The sequence below is a fragment of the Camelus dromedarius genome, chromosome X (assembly GCF_036321535.1).
Source record: "Camelus dromedarius isolate mCamDro1 chromosome X, mCamDro1.pat, whole genome shotgun sequence".
In the NCBI taxonomy this organism is placed as follows: domain Eukaryota; kingdom Metazoa; phylum Chordata; class Mammalia; order Artiodactyla; family Camelidae; genus Camelus; species Camelus dromedarius.
This window is the reverse complement of record NC_087472.1, coordinates 110797178-110814463: the sequence shown is the minus strand read 5'-3', so window position 1 is coordinate 110814463 and position 17286 is coordinate 110797178. Positions and strand designations below refer to the sequence as shown.

The window sequence follows — 17286 nt, the reverse complement described above, 5'->3', positions numbered from 1 at the left end:
ACGGGAGAGCCTGGCCTGGGGCCCCGCGGCTCACTTGGCGGGATGTGATTCTCAGAAACAGCTGTGTCTTGCCCCCCGCCCCCGACTCTGCATAGACAGCGCCCTTGGCGGAGGTTTGGGGGGCCCCCCGGTCAGGACAGGAGTGAGGAGGGGACCAAGACTGTGGGTCGAAGTTAGGGATCCTGTCTTACATTCTTCAGGGCACAGGTCGGCCCCACAACCAAGGGTTAGCCAAGCTCAAATGTCAATCCAAGGTAGGGAAACTCTGTCGGACCCCAGTCTCCCCAGTTCTGACCCACAGTGGTCAGGACTGAGTGAACAGAATTGAATGAGCCTGAGAACAGAATGAACGTAACCATCAACCCGCACAATCCCGTGTGATAAGTCTAACATGTACGTGGGGTCCTTGCAACGCCTAGAGTGTCCAAAACGTTTCTGCACACCTTACTTCAGTTCTCGTTGGGTTGTAAGAGCCTTTGGGGGAAAAAAACACCTCAATCGTGTGCCCGGAACTGAGGGCACAAAGGGAAATACAGTAAACAAAATAAAATCTCAGGCGATGCTGGAAGGCTGGTGGAGGGAGTAACGTCACACACTACACCACCGTCTGAATTGACACCAGGGCGACCCCAGGCTCCGTGTGGCCAAGAAGGGGCTCATCCTCCCAGGGGAGCTCAGGGGTCTTCAGAAACTCGGCGCCTTGGCGGCGGGTGCTGACAGGCGGGAGGCACCAGGTGGGAGAGGTGAAAAGACGGAATCAGGGAGTCAAAAGGACGCGCAGCCTCTTCTGAGACGTGAGAAGCTACCGAGGCTGCCGGGAACAGGGGCTCGAAGCCAGCGAGACGCTGCCGTGAAACACGGGGTGCATCGCCACAGTCTGAGGTGTGCCTGGCAGCCGGTGGCAGTCACAAATGTGTGTCCGTCACCAAAGCAAGTGCCGAAGCACATGTTGTTTTTTTCTCGTATTATTTTGCAATCAAAGAGTTGGTTTCTTTCAGTCTTGGGATGTCCGTTAAATGACTCTTTTATACATAATTAATTTTATTTTATTTTTTTTAATGTCAAGGAGAGGAAACAGCTTTCAGGAGGAGCTACACAAGCGTGGGGCGGCTTTTCTCAAGCTGCGTGTGTGTTGCCTTTGAGACAGCCTGTTGGGGAGGGGGCGGGGAGGGGAGGGCGTGCAGGGTGGACAGGGTTTAAATCAAGAGACAGAGCTCCGCACAGCAGGCCGGGCACGCTGGTCTGCACTCACAGCCAGCTGATCCCCTAAGACGCTCGTCTCGGCTTTGGGTCCGGGTTAAAGATCTCCGGACTTCGTGGGAGAATGTTTCGGCACTTCTGCGAGTTTTTACTGGTTCCTGCTTCTGGCTGAACAGCCCTCCCGCCTCTCTCACAAAGAGTTTTGAGGCTGCAACCTCTCCATCACTCTCTCTCCCTACTGCTCTGTCCTACGGCCACAGCAGGTTCCTAAAAGCCAGCTCTAGGTTACTCTGGAAAGTCCCAGAAAAACAGACCAAGAGTAAAGACAAAACGAGCAAGCCAGCAGAAAAGCAGACAAGCAAGAAAAACACAGACTCCTCAGGCCGGCACCCGCTCTGCCATCTGGAGCCCCCAGTCAGTCCTCCTCTGTCCACTCGTGACGCCCTCCCCCCCCCACCGTGGTCTCCCTCCCCATCTCTAGCAGCCGGGCCATCTACTCAGCCCTCATCAAAGGATTGTCCACTTTTGTTTCCACGGCCTCCGAGTCCAGCCACGCCTGGACCAGTGAACGGGCCCCTGTCCGCCATCTTAACTCAGGGAGATATGTGACCTGATTGCTGCTTGTGACAAGTGACCTAAACCTGGTGGAGCCGTCCCCACCGCATCCACTGCTACTGCCTCCTCGCCTGCACTCTGAGTCTCCCCAGGGGTCATTAACCTAGCAGAATCAAGAGGCCACCGAGCTCTAAGGGCGACTCTCACGGCTAGGACTGTCGCCAAAGGGGCCACACGCACATCTACAGCAAGGACGCTCATGCCCGTGAAGTGCCGCACAGCTGGGCGCTTCGGCTTCTCATCGGCCAGCCTCGTCAGGGGACTACACAGACACCTGACGCCACACCGTCAAGCTGCGGACGCAGACGAGAGAGCAGGCAGGAAGCGGCGTCAGCAAGTGCCGGGCTCGGCGAGGGGGGTGAGGAGAGGTACCTGGTGGGCGAGCGGGGGCTGCGGTCACCGGCGTGGCACGTGTGCTTCTCCGTCTTCATTCCTCACACAACCACTCGGCAGAGTAGTCACGAGGGACCGGTCTCCTTACGGCTTGGGAATTTCCTGCAGACGAGCACAGGGTTTTATTCTGAGGTTCAGCTAGTCATTACTACCAAGGGCGCGGTTTTAAAATCATTAGATAGATGTCGGTTATATATTACATGCCCCAAATGGTGCTTGGTGTAGATTGGGTGTAGTCAGATATAGATAGACAGGTGGTGGCTAGATAGACAGATAGATGGATGGATGGAAGATGGATGGATGGATAGAAAGATATATAGATAGATAAGATAGGTAGATAGATAGATAGATAGATAGATAGATAGATAGATAGATAGATAGATAGATTAGATGGATGGATAGATTGATTAGATGGATGGATAAATAGATAGACAGACAGACTGAATGGATGGATGAATGGATAGATCAATAGATAGACAGACAGACAGATTGGATGGATGGAGGGAGGGAGGGATGGATAGAAAGATAAGATAGATAGATAAGATGGATTGATGATTGGATGGATGCATAGATGGATGGATGGACAGAAAGACAGATAGACAGATGGGTGGGTGGGTGGATGGATGGATAGATAGATGGGTGGGTGGATAGATAGATAAGATGGGTAGATAGATAGGTTGATAAATGGATGGATGGATGGATGGATAGAAAGATGGATGGATGGATGGATACATGGATGGATGGGTGGGTGGGTGGATGGATGGACAGATGGATAGATAGATAGGTAAATGGATGGGTGGATAAATGGATAGGTAGATGGATGGATGGATGGATAGATGGATGAGTGGATGGTAGATAGACAGGTAGGTAGATAGATAAGTAGATAGGTCTATGCAGAGTTAGAGATAGATAGGTAATAGAACAGATAATAGAAGACAGTGGACATGCAGATACAGGGAACAGAAGATACATTATAGGCAGACAGATGACAAAATCGATGGCAGATGGACCCTTATCCTCAGTGGAATGGTAATGTTATGCTGGAGGTAAAGCAAAAATGTACGATCAATGGAAACATGAAAAGCTATAGAACAATGTTAGGCAGCGGTGTGCTCATTAGCAGTCTTGCAAAAGACCCTCTTTGTACATTTGCAACCTAGACTCGGAGTACCTACGCACCACAATGGTAGACAGTCCTGACAGCACGTGTGTAATAAGGTGCTGCAAATTCTCATGCGTGTCCTGCGTTCTCAAAGAAGTGTTAAATTATGAATGCACTCAGGACGGAAGTGAGCCTCCCTGTAGTTTACAGCTTGGTAATCAATTGGTATTTGTTTGGGAAATGATCCCAGGGGCTGTCAGCTTTTGTTTGGGCTCCAAAAAGAGAGTGATGTTGGGTAACATGGTGAGAAAAAGAACAATGAGAGACATAGAAATTTTTAGAAATGCAGAAATATAAAGAATAGTGCGACAAAGAACAATAAAGGAAGTGAGGGGATGGGGTGGCTATTTCATTTTTCTGCTTTCATTTATTGTTCATTTTACCTTGTTTTTTTTTAATGCAAAATAAAAGCCATGCATAACCACGGAAGAAAAAAAATCTCAGCAGAAAAAAAGGCTACGCACTGAATAAAACACAGTCACAACCCAGAACGGCCATCTGTGTAGAGGGGTCTATGCTATGTGTGTAGACACAGTTATTTTTCCACGTTGGAGGATGAGACACACGGTCTTTCCATACCTCATTTTCTCTTTAAACAGTTGGGGAAAAGTTTCCGTTTTGTCATATATGCATCAGTTTGGGAAAACTTTGCGTTCCGTCATATATACATCGTTGTGTCCAAGTAATTTTTTTTTTTTTTTAGTGGAGGTATCACACTATATTTCACTAACCCGCAGGTAGGTCCACTTGGGTGGGTTCAATCCTTTGTTTCATAAATCATGCCAAAATGAGCCTTTTTGTCTGTTGAGCTGTGTGCACATATTTACCTATACGGCTCGCCTCAATGTCTAGATTTGGAATTGCGAAATCTCATTTCTTTCCAAAGAGATGACACCCGTCTGTGTTCCCACCAATAGCATATGTTTCCCCACATCTTTGCCAATACTACATATATATTCAGATATTTTGAGCTTTCTCAGAACAGCAGGATAAAAAAAAAATACCCATCCATCTGTACCTGGTTGTTCTCATTTTCCCGTTAATACTGGGACCGCGATCGGGCAATGTTTCATCCGTTTACAAGCAAATAGTATTTATTCTTCTGTGAAATGTCTGTCCACGCCCCTGGCCCATTCTGTCTGCCGGGATTTTCGTGTCTCATTCAATTGTAAAACTCGTTCAGTACTAGGCAAATTTTGTCTTTGTATGCAATATCTTGCATATTTTTGTTCTTTTGATGTTTCTTGCTATTTATGCAGGAATGGTTGGGTTGTTGTTTTTTTTTAAGTTTGTATTATCAAATTTACCGATCTCTTCTTTACAGCGTCTGGGGTTTTGCTTTGCTTACGAATGCCCCTGATACGCTAAGATTAGTTTTAAAAATATTCTCCCACCTCTGCTAGTCTGAGCGTTTTTCCCCACTCTTCTGTTTAAGTCTTTGATCTATGCACAGTTTTCTCTGTTGAAAGGACTGAGCATGTGTTTACCCCAGCCCCACACGCTGTTGCACACACACCGGGTGGGTGATTGTTCCAGGTGCTCTGGCTTGGAGTGAACTGCTACCTGTATTAAATAAAATGTCAGTATATTGTGGGGGCAATTTCAGGATTCTCTACTGGTCTGTCTAATCACACATGTCTGCTCAACTTTGATGAATTAATATTGCTGAGTACCGTGCTTTGATGAATGTTATTATGGTCTACAAGTTGCCAGGTATGGCGTTCATACGGAAAAGAAAGTGTGAGCATTGTCAAACATGTTCTTAACAAGCAAGCGCATATATGGTATGTTATAGGTCAGATATAAATAATGCTGAATGTTAATTACTCAGTTTTCTTCTTGTCTCCAACAGCGTTTTAGATTACATCAGTATTTCCCCCACACACACTCACATCTGCAAAGTATTGCATTTCCTCCTTCCTAACTGAATTGTCCAATAATTTCACTAAATCACCACCAGGCGGGCATCCTTCTCTCACGCCAACGTTAACAGGAATTCCTTTAATGTTTCCATGTGAATTAAAGCACTGGTTCACGGCTGGTAATACTCATTGTTCCATTATACAGTGACCAGTGCTTTTTCATTGCCCGCTTTGGCCACAGGAGACACTGGATTTCATCAGCCTCGTCCTGGCACATACCAGTCCCGGGGCTTTCCGTCCTCTGTGATTTATTACCATGGTGCATGCCCCTCACAGATGTGGACCCCTTCTTGGGTCTGATGGAAGGAACCAGGTTTGAGACTCATCATGATTTTGCAATTCAATAATATTACAAGGCATTTATTCTTTGGGAAAGAGAATATGGGTGTCGGTGCCCGGTGGAGACCCTGCGTTGACCAGAATGGCCGGCACTGGCACTGGGAAAAGAGCCAGACAAACCGGCTTCTCACCTCACAGGGCCCGGAGGTGACCTCTGACCTCACTCTGCTCATTCATAAAAGGATCTGTGCCAGTCCTTGTTCTGAGTCCTCTAAGACTATTTTTTATTTATTTATTTTTTATGGAAGGCTTTAAAACACGTAGAATTAACTACACTTCATCTGAATGAAAAGGGTGGGTACCCCCCAAGCGTGCTTTTGACCAAATTTATTCATGCACTTTGGAAGTTCCCTGTGTGCTTGTTTGGGGACAAAAGCCTAGCTTTTAATTAATCGGAAGTCAACCAAATTGCGTCGTTGGTGTGATGAGGATTTTATTTGCAGATTCCTGCCACGCCTCCTCATCTCACTGTTTTATCATATTTCCTTTTAATGTTCCAGGTGACGCAGACACTGGAATATTAAATTTACACCACCGAGCTCACGTTTCGCAAAACGACAAAGGATACTAACCGGTCCCGGTGATCACCCCATTTAAACACAGCACGAGAAAAATGTACAAAAAATACTAAGAATGAATCAAATATAATTAATTGGAAAAGCATAATATTTGAAGTGACCACCAGTAGAAGCATTACCACCATGCCACACTTTCACTTTTTAACCAAGAACATATTAAATTCAGAATTTTTGCTTTAGCATTTTTTTTTAACTTTGAATTAAAAAAAAAAAAGCTTTACGGACTCCTCTAATACGAAGTATAAATGAATCATCGGCGCTCGCACGTTCCAAATACTGTATTACGTCCTCCAAATAGATTAGGAACGTGCCCGAAATGCCCCCTGAACTTGTAACGCTGTGCAGACACACCAGTCATTAAAGACATAAGCATACAAGTCGGTGAAAAATAATAATGTGGGCAAGTGTCGTTCAGAACAATACTCACAGGGATCACTGCCACTCAGAGCCAGAGACCCGTCTTCCTTAGCAGCCGTATGAAATAACTGGACGAAGACAGAGTAAAACTTCAATGACAGTTTTGGTGTAGCCTTAGTGTCGTAGTCCAGACCACAAGCAACTGGAAGCACAAAAAGGCAGAAATACGTATGCTTCTCCCCCAAACTCCTGCACCAAACTGTAATGAAACATACAGGGTTTATTCATCCTTTCTGCTCATGCGCTCATGCAATGATCTGCCTGCGGTTCCTCACCTAGTCACCCGGCAGACGTTTACTGAAGGCAAGGAACTTTCTCCAACATCAGGAGTGCAGGAATACGAAAGGCATTTTCTTTGTAACTGCCTAGTCCGAGCACTGGGGTGGTGGATGAAAACATTCCAAGTGCACATAACGGATGCAGAATGTGGGAGTGTAGAAAAGGCCCCGAGAGCAAGAAGTGAGGTCTGCAGACCCAGCACGCTCACACGCCGTGGCTTTATTTAAATGTCGGCATCGCCCTAAGGACTTATCACCCGTGGCCATCGTGGAATCCGTGTCTGGGGAGGTCGGAGGATGGGGCCAAATCTGCACGTCCTGCAGGTGGCCCAGCCTCTCCTGGCTAGCGCTGCCTACCTGGCCTTGTATGACATCACACTGCTGAGGTTTACTTAATAAGCGTTGCTCGGGCAAGCCACGGATGCCAAGTCCATAATGTGTCCTGTAAGTGCATTTTGTCCTTTATCTATTACATTACGGAGGTCCCCGATATATAAGGGGTGAGGTTAAAAAGGATCTGATAACACGGGGCAATTGGATGGAGTCAAACGCTGGCTGGCATACAGAATCATTTCGTGCAAAAACAAAAAAGGGTACTAGTATGCATTATTCAAGTTAACCAGGCAAGTGTTTGCTTTATATAACTCTGGCTGCAACTTTTAAAGGTAATTTGGGGAAAGGAATGGTGGTCTATTTTTACCTACAAAAAGTTTACTTTCCTGAGAGCAAACCGGTTTCTGGCACAAAAATTTCGTTGGAAAACAGCTGAAAGAAGACCAAGGAGAAAATGGAGAAACAACGATCCCACACTCTGTACCAACATTGCTACGTGCTTTGTGGACTCTCATTGTTTGGAAAATATTTTTGAAACAAATTATCTTTTGGGGGGATGGATTCCTGCAAGGTTCTCTCTTTCGTTACCGTTTTGACCACCAAGTTGGGTGATAATATTCTAGGTACACGTGCAAGACGGATGGCTCTTTGGAAATGCACGCTTCGTTGAACCCCTGAACTGTTGGGGGGGCTTCTAACCTTGGGCCCACGAGGAATGCCCCGATCTGGAAATCAAGACCGTCTTCTCAGAGGTGACTGAGGTCTTCCTAAAACATGGCACGTTCTTCAATCTGCTTGTCTTTGAAACCTGGGTGGGTACTATTGAGATCATTCTGCCTGAGATAGCCCCAACCTCATTCTAATTGGATTAAGTAACCTATCACAGGAAGAGAAAGACTGTTCTGCTAATTAGCAATATTATGGCTGGTATTATCCGTCAGGCTCTGGGGGAATCAGACCAGACGGAAGCACCTACTGATCACTTTTAACATGTACAGAAACGTTGCAGGCTCCATTCGGAGGCGCCCTGCTCTCAGCGATTCAAAGGACAGCGCCAGTGTATTTACTGTTTATTTTTGCAGTTCCATGACCCCTGGAGTAAGTCCCAACGCAGTCATTCAGGCATCATGATTCCTATTATTTATCTAGATAGGGAACGTTTATCCTCAAAATTGGCCAAATCTGTGAAATACAAGTGTTCAAAACAGCATCGATGTCTCAAACTCCCAAATTTATCCCTTCCCACCCCTGTTCCCAGGTAACCATACTACATCTGCGAGTCTGTTTGTTTTCTAGGTGAGTTCATTAGTGTCCTCTTTTTTTTTTTTTCTTTAGTTTTGCAAATGTTAACCACTATATATACAAATAGATTTAAAAAAAAAAATTTTCTCTGTATAGCACAGGGAACTATATGCAATATCTTGTAATAATCCTTAATGAAAAACAATATGAAAACATATATATATATATATATATATACACACACACACACATATATATATACACACACACATGACTGGGACATCGTGCTGTGCGCCAGAAATTGACACATTGTAACTGACTATATTCAATTCAAAAAAAAAAAGAAAAAAGAAAAAACCCCAAAACACAAAAAAACCATCGACAGAGGTTTTCGGTTTTTTTTTTTTTTACTTTACTCTGTTCACTGGGAGGGTCATTACAGAAAGCTATGTATGACTCCAGGCCATAGTTTCCTTAAAGAAACTCACATACGAGCCCAGGTAGCTGGGGATAAGATGCAACAGAACATCGACTTTTGTGAGATTCTCATCTAAGTAAGTGAACGTACAAAGTATCAGAAATACAGGTTCTGTTTCGTTCAGCCCTCCAGCAGCCGGCCGGATCATCGTGTGAGAAGGAAGACAAGGTGTGGGGAGTCTGAAGCACATGCCCAGAGCAGCAGTGTTTAATAAGCAAAGCCGAGACAGGACTTTCATTGCCGAAACTGGGCGGCATCCCACGCCACGCCGGTCATACAGAATTCCCTCCATGTTCACGGTCACAGCATTTACTTATGCAGGGCTGTGTGGTTTATCGGCAGGGGAAAGCTCCAAGAGGAAATACTTTTCTTTGCTGAACTTGTTTTTCAATGTTACTTGTAAAATTATTATATTTCTAAGCACTTTGGGGAAAAAGAATAAAAGAGTGAAAGCAGAAGAAAAATCAGGCATATATTTGGTAGCTTGGGATTTCCATAAATTAAAATCTAAGGGAAAAAAAACCAGAAAGGACATCTAAATGGCCAAACACCCACATATATAACGTTTTAAATATAAATGTTTATATATTACAGATATAATTTTATAATTTGATTAACGTTTTTGTATAAGTATATTATATATTATGCCTGATAGTATATAATAAATTCATGTTGTATATATCTTTTTTGCCCACTGTGACTTTCTTTTATGTTGTATGTTTCTCAAATATGTACGTGTATATATATATATATATATATATATATATATATTTTTTTTTTTTTTTTTTAAGGGTGTTCAATTTGGTTAGTCTCAGGGAAATTAAAGCCAGTACATTCCACAGTGACTAAATTATTAAAACCCAGAAAGACTGGCAAATACCAAATGCAGAGAAAATGTGGATTAACTGGACATCCACCCATATGCGCTGACCCCAGAGCGTATTTTAAAACAGACATTCTCGTGTTCACTTCAGCAGCACATATGTGAAAACTGGAGCAATGCAGAGAAGATCAGGACGGCCCCTGTGCAAGGATGACATGCAAATCCGTGAAGCATTGCATATGAAAAACAAAAACAGAAATTCTCAAAACGGAGCACGTGCTCTCTGCCACCAAGGCCGTGACAGAACCCAGCCCACTCTGTCTTTATGGAACCCGCCAAGTAAGAAGTAACTAAGCAAATACTACGTTAGCTGTTTCACAGCAGAAAGGAGCGAGCTCAGACCCAGAGCTGCGTTCAGATTTAATCAGCCCTATCTAACCCCAATCACTGGCTGCAGTTTAAACTCATTTGCTGCGCATTAAAACTTCACGGGAAAGAGTGTTTCCTCCTGAGTACGTGCATCAACAGATAGTAAGTTGAGCTCACGGAGGGAAAAAAAAACCATAGAGTTCATACAGTGCAGTTTATATCACAAATGTACACGCTGCATTTTATGATAGCTCTCAGCGGAAGAGCGGATCATCTTTCAGGGTATCTCGGAAAGGACGGTGCGCATGTTTTAAATAAAAATGCAAGCATGTTCCATCTGGTTTCGCTCCCCTTCAGACTTCCGCGACCTTCACTGGCATTTTGCAACGTGCTGCTTAGCGAGGCGTTGTAACGCTCCCCGACGCCCAGGGTTACCCATCACCTAAAGAGCCAGCATGGAGGTCTGACCTTGGCTTACGATTTAACGATCGCGGCATTTTTACCAATTTAACGATCGCGACATTTTTACCGATTTAACGATCGCGACATTTTTACCGATTTAACGATCACGACATTTTTACCGATTTAACGATCGCTGCATTTTTACCGTGTGTTTCTTCTCCTTTCTCTATACTTCAGGTAAGACTGACTTTATTATAAAGGACCCAAGGTATGTTGAACTTGAGAATTGGATGTCCTAAAGCCAACGTTTACCTGACTCAGGCATGTGCTTTGATAGTCTCGCGTCCTTCATTTTTGGTTGGTAATCATCTTACATCGGTGGGGGACAGACAGACACCTCTGCCCTTGCCTCTCTGAAGCTGTACTGTTCGTCCTTGAAACAGAAACCCCTCTTCTTAAAAAGTTAACACAGGGTGTTATCTGCAACTCCCTCTCAAGCCTGTACACTGGCGCATAGTCTACTGTCATTTTTCTTCTTTTTATTAAGAGGGTCTTAGTCCTGAATTTCAGCGGTTGTGATTTATTTCAGGTGCTATGTTGGTGCTGACGCCCCCGTGGCAGGAACCGGGGCGGACGCCCATTTGAAGTACATTTCCGCCCAGTAAGTTCTGTCCCTCACCACCACCACCCCCCAGCTTGTCACGGTTTCACAGCACCGACGTCCCAGCCTGATCAATTTCTGATTATAAATGAGGTTCCTGTAAGATTGATTTTTGTTTTCACACTCGACTTCATGTTCTGAAGTATCAGTGACAGAAATACAGATCTCTGGTCTCTCTTCCCTGTGGATCTGTTTCTAAAGTCATGCAACAAACACTAAGATGATGGCATAAAGCCTTCAAGCAAACCATCCTTGGTGCAGTTTTCTGTATTTAACTGAGTTCCGTCAGTGAAACTTCGGCGTGTCAGAACGTGCGTTCAACAGAGTTGTGTGTGGGAGCCTATGATTGGGCGGTTTCTGTGAACAAGAAACACTTGAGAATTCTTGCATTCACATTTTATGTCTCGCTTTGGAAGAGACTGGGCTGAACCCTGCACTGTGACTCTTGTTGACTTTTGTTTTGTTTTACCTGTAAGATAAATGCACATGACAGGGATCGGGGGGGGGGGGGGCTATTTTGCAAGCAGAACATCTTGGACTCAACTCAGATTCCTACTTTCTCCCTGCACACACCACGTTTGTTTATTCCCGCGAAGCCTCTGTGCTTCCATACCTGACCAGCGGCTTTCAAACTTGAGTGGCACCAGAACCACCTGGAAGGCTACTGCAGATGGATCGATGGCCCCCTTCTCTGAGGTTTCTGAGTCAGTACGTCTGGGACGGAGCCGGAGAAGCTGGATCTCTGACAAGAACCAGCTCCCGCGAGGCAGCAAGTGGAGGTTCCCTCTTTGAGAACCACCTTTCCTCTACCCAGATTCCACTTACTCTCAAACTCAGGTCAGCCTGCCCTACACTCCTCTCCCCCAACTTACAAAGAGGACCTTGCATGTTCTGCACCCCTGCGCCCCGTTCTTGAGACTTCATTCCGCCGCACACGCCACTAACTTCCATGTCGGAATTCCGCCCGTGTTTGTATCTTAATTGGCTCACTCTGACTTTCCTTGAAGTTGTATGTGTCTCCTGGTGGTGACGCCACCTCCACAGATGAGGGACGTATCAAGAGTGGCTGGACTGCATCGGTCAGGACACGGGGAGAACCCTTGCGGTCCGGGTGGGAGTCTGAGTCCCACTACAAGAACCAGCGATTCCTCCCCGCAAAAAAGTGGGAGCAGCAGGTTAGGAGAATTGTTGGCAGCTTGCTGCACATCCACGGAGCGGCGACCAGAAGGTGCATTCTGGTCCTGCAACGAAGGGTCCCCTGCAACAATTTCAGATACAATTCCTCCTCCTCCTCCCCACCGCCTCCTCCCGTCCTCTCCCTCTTGTCTTCTCTTCTTTCGCTTAAAATTCTTCCTTCTCCTTCTTCTCTTTCATCTCTGTCTCCTCTTCCTTCTTCTTCACAGGACTGATTTCTGCCTTTAGCTTGGAGGGAGCGGGGAGGGTGGAAATGCAGGCACCTATAGTCACCTGGAGGAGGAGACCAAGATCTCCAGCAGGTGAAGGTCTCTCCATGGCAGGTTCACCGGGAAACAGGCTGCCGCACTGGGCTGGGCCAGGCTGGGCTGGGCTGGGCTGGGCCGGGCTGGGCTGGGCCAGGCTGGGCTGGGCTCACCGACCGGCTCGCCGCTCCTCCGTGGGTTTGTGCGTGGGTTTTCGCAAGGCTGGCTGAAACTTCCTCGATGACCAGTGCTAGGAACAACTGGTCCTGGAGACGGAGGGTCTGAAGCCCCCCACCCGTCCCCGGTCCACTTCTATGCAGAGAACGCCCTCTCTTCGTTGAAGGGAAGCCTGGGGACGGAGACTGGAGCTCCCAGGATGCTAAGGTGGCAGGGCTCGGCCGGTGGTTCCGCAGACCGTCTTCCTGTGTGTTTCCGTTTTGGCTCCATCCCTCATCTGCGCGAGGGCTGACACCGTCCCAGGAAGGTGCCCCTGTGCGCTCCCTCCCGCCCTGAGCCATGCCGGGGTTCCGCTCTGCTCTCCTGCCCTCCGGTGCCCGCGTGCTGGCACCTGCCTCAGCCCTCCTGTGTCACCGTGCACGCCTTCCTCTTCGCCACAGTGCCCTGGCTTGATTAGCCTCTTTCATTTAGAGACATTTTCCCCACAGAGTGAGGGGGATAAAGATGCCCATTCAGTGAAAAATAAGCCGTTCTGGAGATAAATTGATGGGATGGGAATGGCTGATTCAACGAGGATGTGAGTTTTATGAACGCGGACGCATAATTCAGCAACACCATCAGGATGGGTGAGTGTTTATACTCCGTTGAGCAGGGTCTGAGAATCTATCAATGCTCAGCTACCCTTTGATTAATATTGACTGAGCCCTACTGGGTGTCAGGAATACACAGGGGAAAAAAGTTCGTATAAATCCCACCTTCCTGAGGCTGATCTTCTAGTGGGAGAAATGTGCATTTTAATCACAAACCAGATACATAAATATGGTGTTAAAATTATGATAATGGTCACGAGGTAGACGTCTTGGCTGCTTTCAAAGAAAACCAGGCCCCATTGACAAGTCCTGGCCATTATGCATTTTAACTTTTAATGATTTTTGTAGGCAAAAATTATTGAGAATTCAGTTTTAGTTTCTCTACCTTTGACTTCTAACGAGGTTAAATATTTTCTGTCCCTCTTTTTTTTTAACTTATGTCATTTCCTTGCTGAACAGGATTCAAATATTTAATCTTTTTTTTTCTCTTTGAGCATTTTTCATATGTTGTCGTTTCTTGATTTATGGGAGCAACTGATACATTAGGAATTTTAAGCTTGTTTCCTCTGAAAAATGTCGTGATGATCACGTCTGTTTGCTTTTTATTTACTTTATTTACATGTTGCTTCTAATTTGTAGGTGTAATAAACAATATGACAGTGACTATTGGTGCACAAAAATCTCTTCCTGCTTTTCTGACAGTTCCCGTAGGAAATATTCCTAAAATTGAAATTACTCAGTCAAAAGTTACAAGTACTGTGAAGACTCATTGCCAGGGCTCAGATGGCTTGCCAGGAGCATTCTAAAATGATTTCAAGACACGTGCACCCCAGTGTTCATAGGAGCACCATTTACAACAGCCAAGACATGGAAGCAGCCTAAATGTCCATCAACAGATGACTGGATAAAGAAGTTGTGTTACATTTATACAATGGAATACTACTCGGCCATGAAAAAAGAATGAAGTAATGCCATTTGCAGCAACATAGATGGACATGGGGATGCTCATACTAAGTGAAGTAAGTCAGACAGAGAAAGACAAATATCTTATGATGTCACTCATATGTGGAATCTAAAAAAAATGATAAAAATGAACTTATTTACAAACAGAAGCAGACTCGCAGACATAGAAAACAATCTTACGGTTACTGAAGAAAGAGGGTGGTAAGGGATAAATTTGGGAGTTTGAGATTTACAAATGTTAGCCACTATATATAAAAACAAATTTTAAAAATTCTCTATAGCACAGGGAACTATAGTCAACACTGTGTAATAACCTTTAATGAAAAAAGAATACGAAAATGAACATATGTATATATATGCATGACTGGGACATTGGGCTGTACACCAGAAACTGATACATTGTAACTGACTGTATTTCAATAAAAAATTAAATTAAGTTTTAAAAAATTAAATAATTTCAATCCCACGAAGACTATAGGAGATGCCAATTTCTTGGGTAAAATCTTTCCCCCTTTTTTCTTGCTATTATGCACAAAGTTGTTTTTCATGTTAGCGGCCATCTGCTCCCGCCAGCCCCCTCCTCCTTTCATAGTATGTGTTCCTTGATCGCTGCTTTGTTCCGGTGTTGGACGCTTTCTACTTGTTTTCCAAGTGCCCCTGTAAGATGATCAGCTGCTACAGCGATCTATTTTTATATCCATTACAATTGATTTTCATTCTGTGGAATGACCGTCCCGATGAAGTTGGTTTAAAGATGTCATCATCCGGGGTTAATCAAAGCAGTTATGCTGGAACGCACATGACCTGCAGTGGTCATGCTGGGGTCTGTCTTTTTTAGTCTCCATTGTTTTGAAAATGACTGTGCGTGAGGATACAAAATACCATTCTTCTTATAACTGCCATATCCGTGTTTTTTCATGATGAAAAATTTCCTGTATTTCTACTTCCATCATTTACTGAAGCTACTTCTTAGCGTTGAAAAGAATAAAAAAAAAAAAAAAGAAAGAAAAGAAAAGCATTCAAGGCTGGTTTGCTCAATATATGACTTTTTTTTTTTTTTGGAGCCACTGACTCTACAATGATTTGAGTCTTTGTAGGTCAACCATGACCTTTTCATTTTATTTTATTTTTTTTATTGTTTTGACTGTTTATAATGAAAAAGCAATGTCTGCTTCAGGATTATTTTCTCACAGCCTTCAACTTATTTGGCTTATATTGAGCTTAATTAAGTACTTTTTTTCCCCCTGTGCTCTATATTTTGTGTTCTGTTTAGGACTGGTTAGAACTTAAATATCACACATATGAAATTGGAACCATCCATAATAGCATAAAACAGCCTGGTCCAGTGTACGTTTCTGGGGCTGATTTTCCGCAGATGAAGTAAGTGTGGGAAACAGCTCATCTTGGAAGTCCTCCCGTGTTCACCCCGACCACGAGTATATCCAAGACCCTGGCACCCGCTGGTGAAGAAAGCTATTTTAACTTTGTTTTTTGAGGGGGGAGGTAATGAGGTTGATTTATTTCTGGAGGAGACACTGGGGATTGAACCCAGGACCTCGTGCATGCTAGGAACACGCTCTACCGCTTGAGCCAGACCCTCCCCTCCATTTTAACTTTGTAACCCAGCACCGCCCAGATGCATTCGCCCTCATTTGCTTGTGTGTGATGATAAATGAAAAAATTAACGTTGCAATCGATTTTCGTTGCCGTGCCCAAAGCACGTCTCACCAGTTCACACCCTAATGCTTAGGGAGTTTTTAAACGCGTGTTGTTTCCCTAACGCAGCCTGGATGAGTTGACAAGACCGTCCCAGATCTTTTTCCACTTGCAAAAGGCCAGAAAAGAAGGAGATTTTCCAAGGACCTCTTGGGTGGGCCTCACTGGGAACCGACACTACGGGAAGACACAGCAACAAGCCACCTGTGGGCTTCTAGGGGCGGGTCCGCCTCGTCCAGGTCCTACTGCTGTGGGAGAATCTGGAGCATTTCTGGGAACGGCCCTGAGGACAGGGAAGGAGAAACTGCCATTTTGTTCTCCAGGTAGGAGCTCATAAGCCCCAAACGCCTCCGGCAGCAAAGTTCTGCATCATGACATGATGTTTGCTGCAAGTTTCTTGTGCAAAGCACTCCTTTCCCTAGTTGATGCCTTTTGTGTTCATTAATTTTCCTCCTGGACACATTACTGTGAGTGCATTAGTGTCCTCTTCCAATGTTAATATGATATCTTAATCAATCACCTAATTCTGAACATCCTCGCGTTGCTGGGATGAACTCCATTTGGAAGTTGTATTTTCCGGCCAGGACGCTGCAACTGCTCATGTTTTACGTTTATTGTTGCCTCTGTCTGCTTGATGGAACTTAGAGTTTAATTAGTCATCATTTCATTTTTCTCTGTGTTTAAAAAAAAAAAAATCAGGGTTATAGCAGCTTGACAGAATGGTGGACTACACTCACAGAGATTACACTACGTTCATACGTTTCTTGAAATTTTCACCAAACGTGCCCTTCAGATAAATCAGATTTCATGCCAACAGGGGTATGTATTTCCTCTGCACCTCATAACTGGGGTTGTAAAACTGATTAATTTGTTTTTTTCTCTTTCTTCCTGAGTTAATATTAGTAACATATTCTTTTCTAGAAAATTAGCAGCTTATCCCAGATAAATCATTTGTGGTAACAAAGTTTATCAGTACTTCCTTCTGCGATTTAGTATCTGTTCTCATGCTTAGGTATCTGAACAAGGAATGATTTCAGCAATAATCTTTCTGTTCCTGATGGAAGAGAATGACTTTAACGAGGAGGCTGGCTTTGCTGTGACGATGCTGTGACCATTTCTTTGCACCTGAACATTAACTAAAAATCAGACACTATCATGATTCTTGTTAATACTTTAAAAAAAAAAATTT

General features: G+C 44.6%; 1 protein-coding gene and 1 non-coding gene across 3 annotated transcripts in view; one reads left to right on the top strand and one right to left on the bottom strand.

The window, feature by feature from the left end:
* LOC135318491 (pseudouridine-5'-phosphatase) overlaps positions 1 to 17286 on the bottom strand; it is a 498722-nt gene that overhangs the window by 109843 nt on the left and 371593 nt on the right. For both annotated transcript variants that reach the window (XR_010379278.1, XR_010379279.1), the window contains one exon: positions 2188 to 2310. The gene's annotated coding sequence lies outside the window, so the exon portion shown is untranslated. The remainder of the gene's footprint in view (positions 1 to 2187; positions 2311 to 17286) is intronic.
* LOC116151058 (U6 spliceosomal RNA) lies at positions 9919 to 10025 on the top strand. Its single transcript, XR_004134851.1, has one exon. It is a non-coding gene; the product is annotated as a U6 spliceosomal RNA (small nuclear RNA).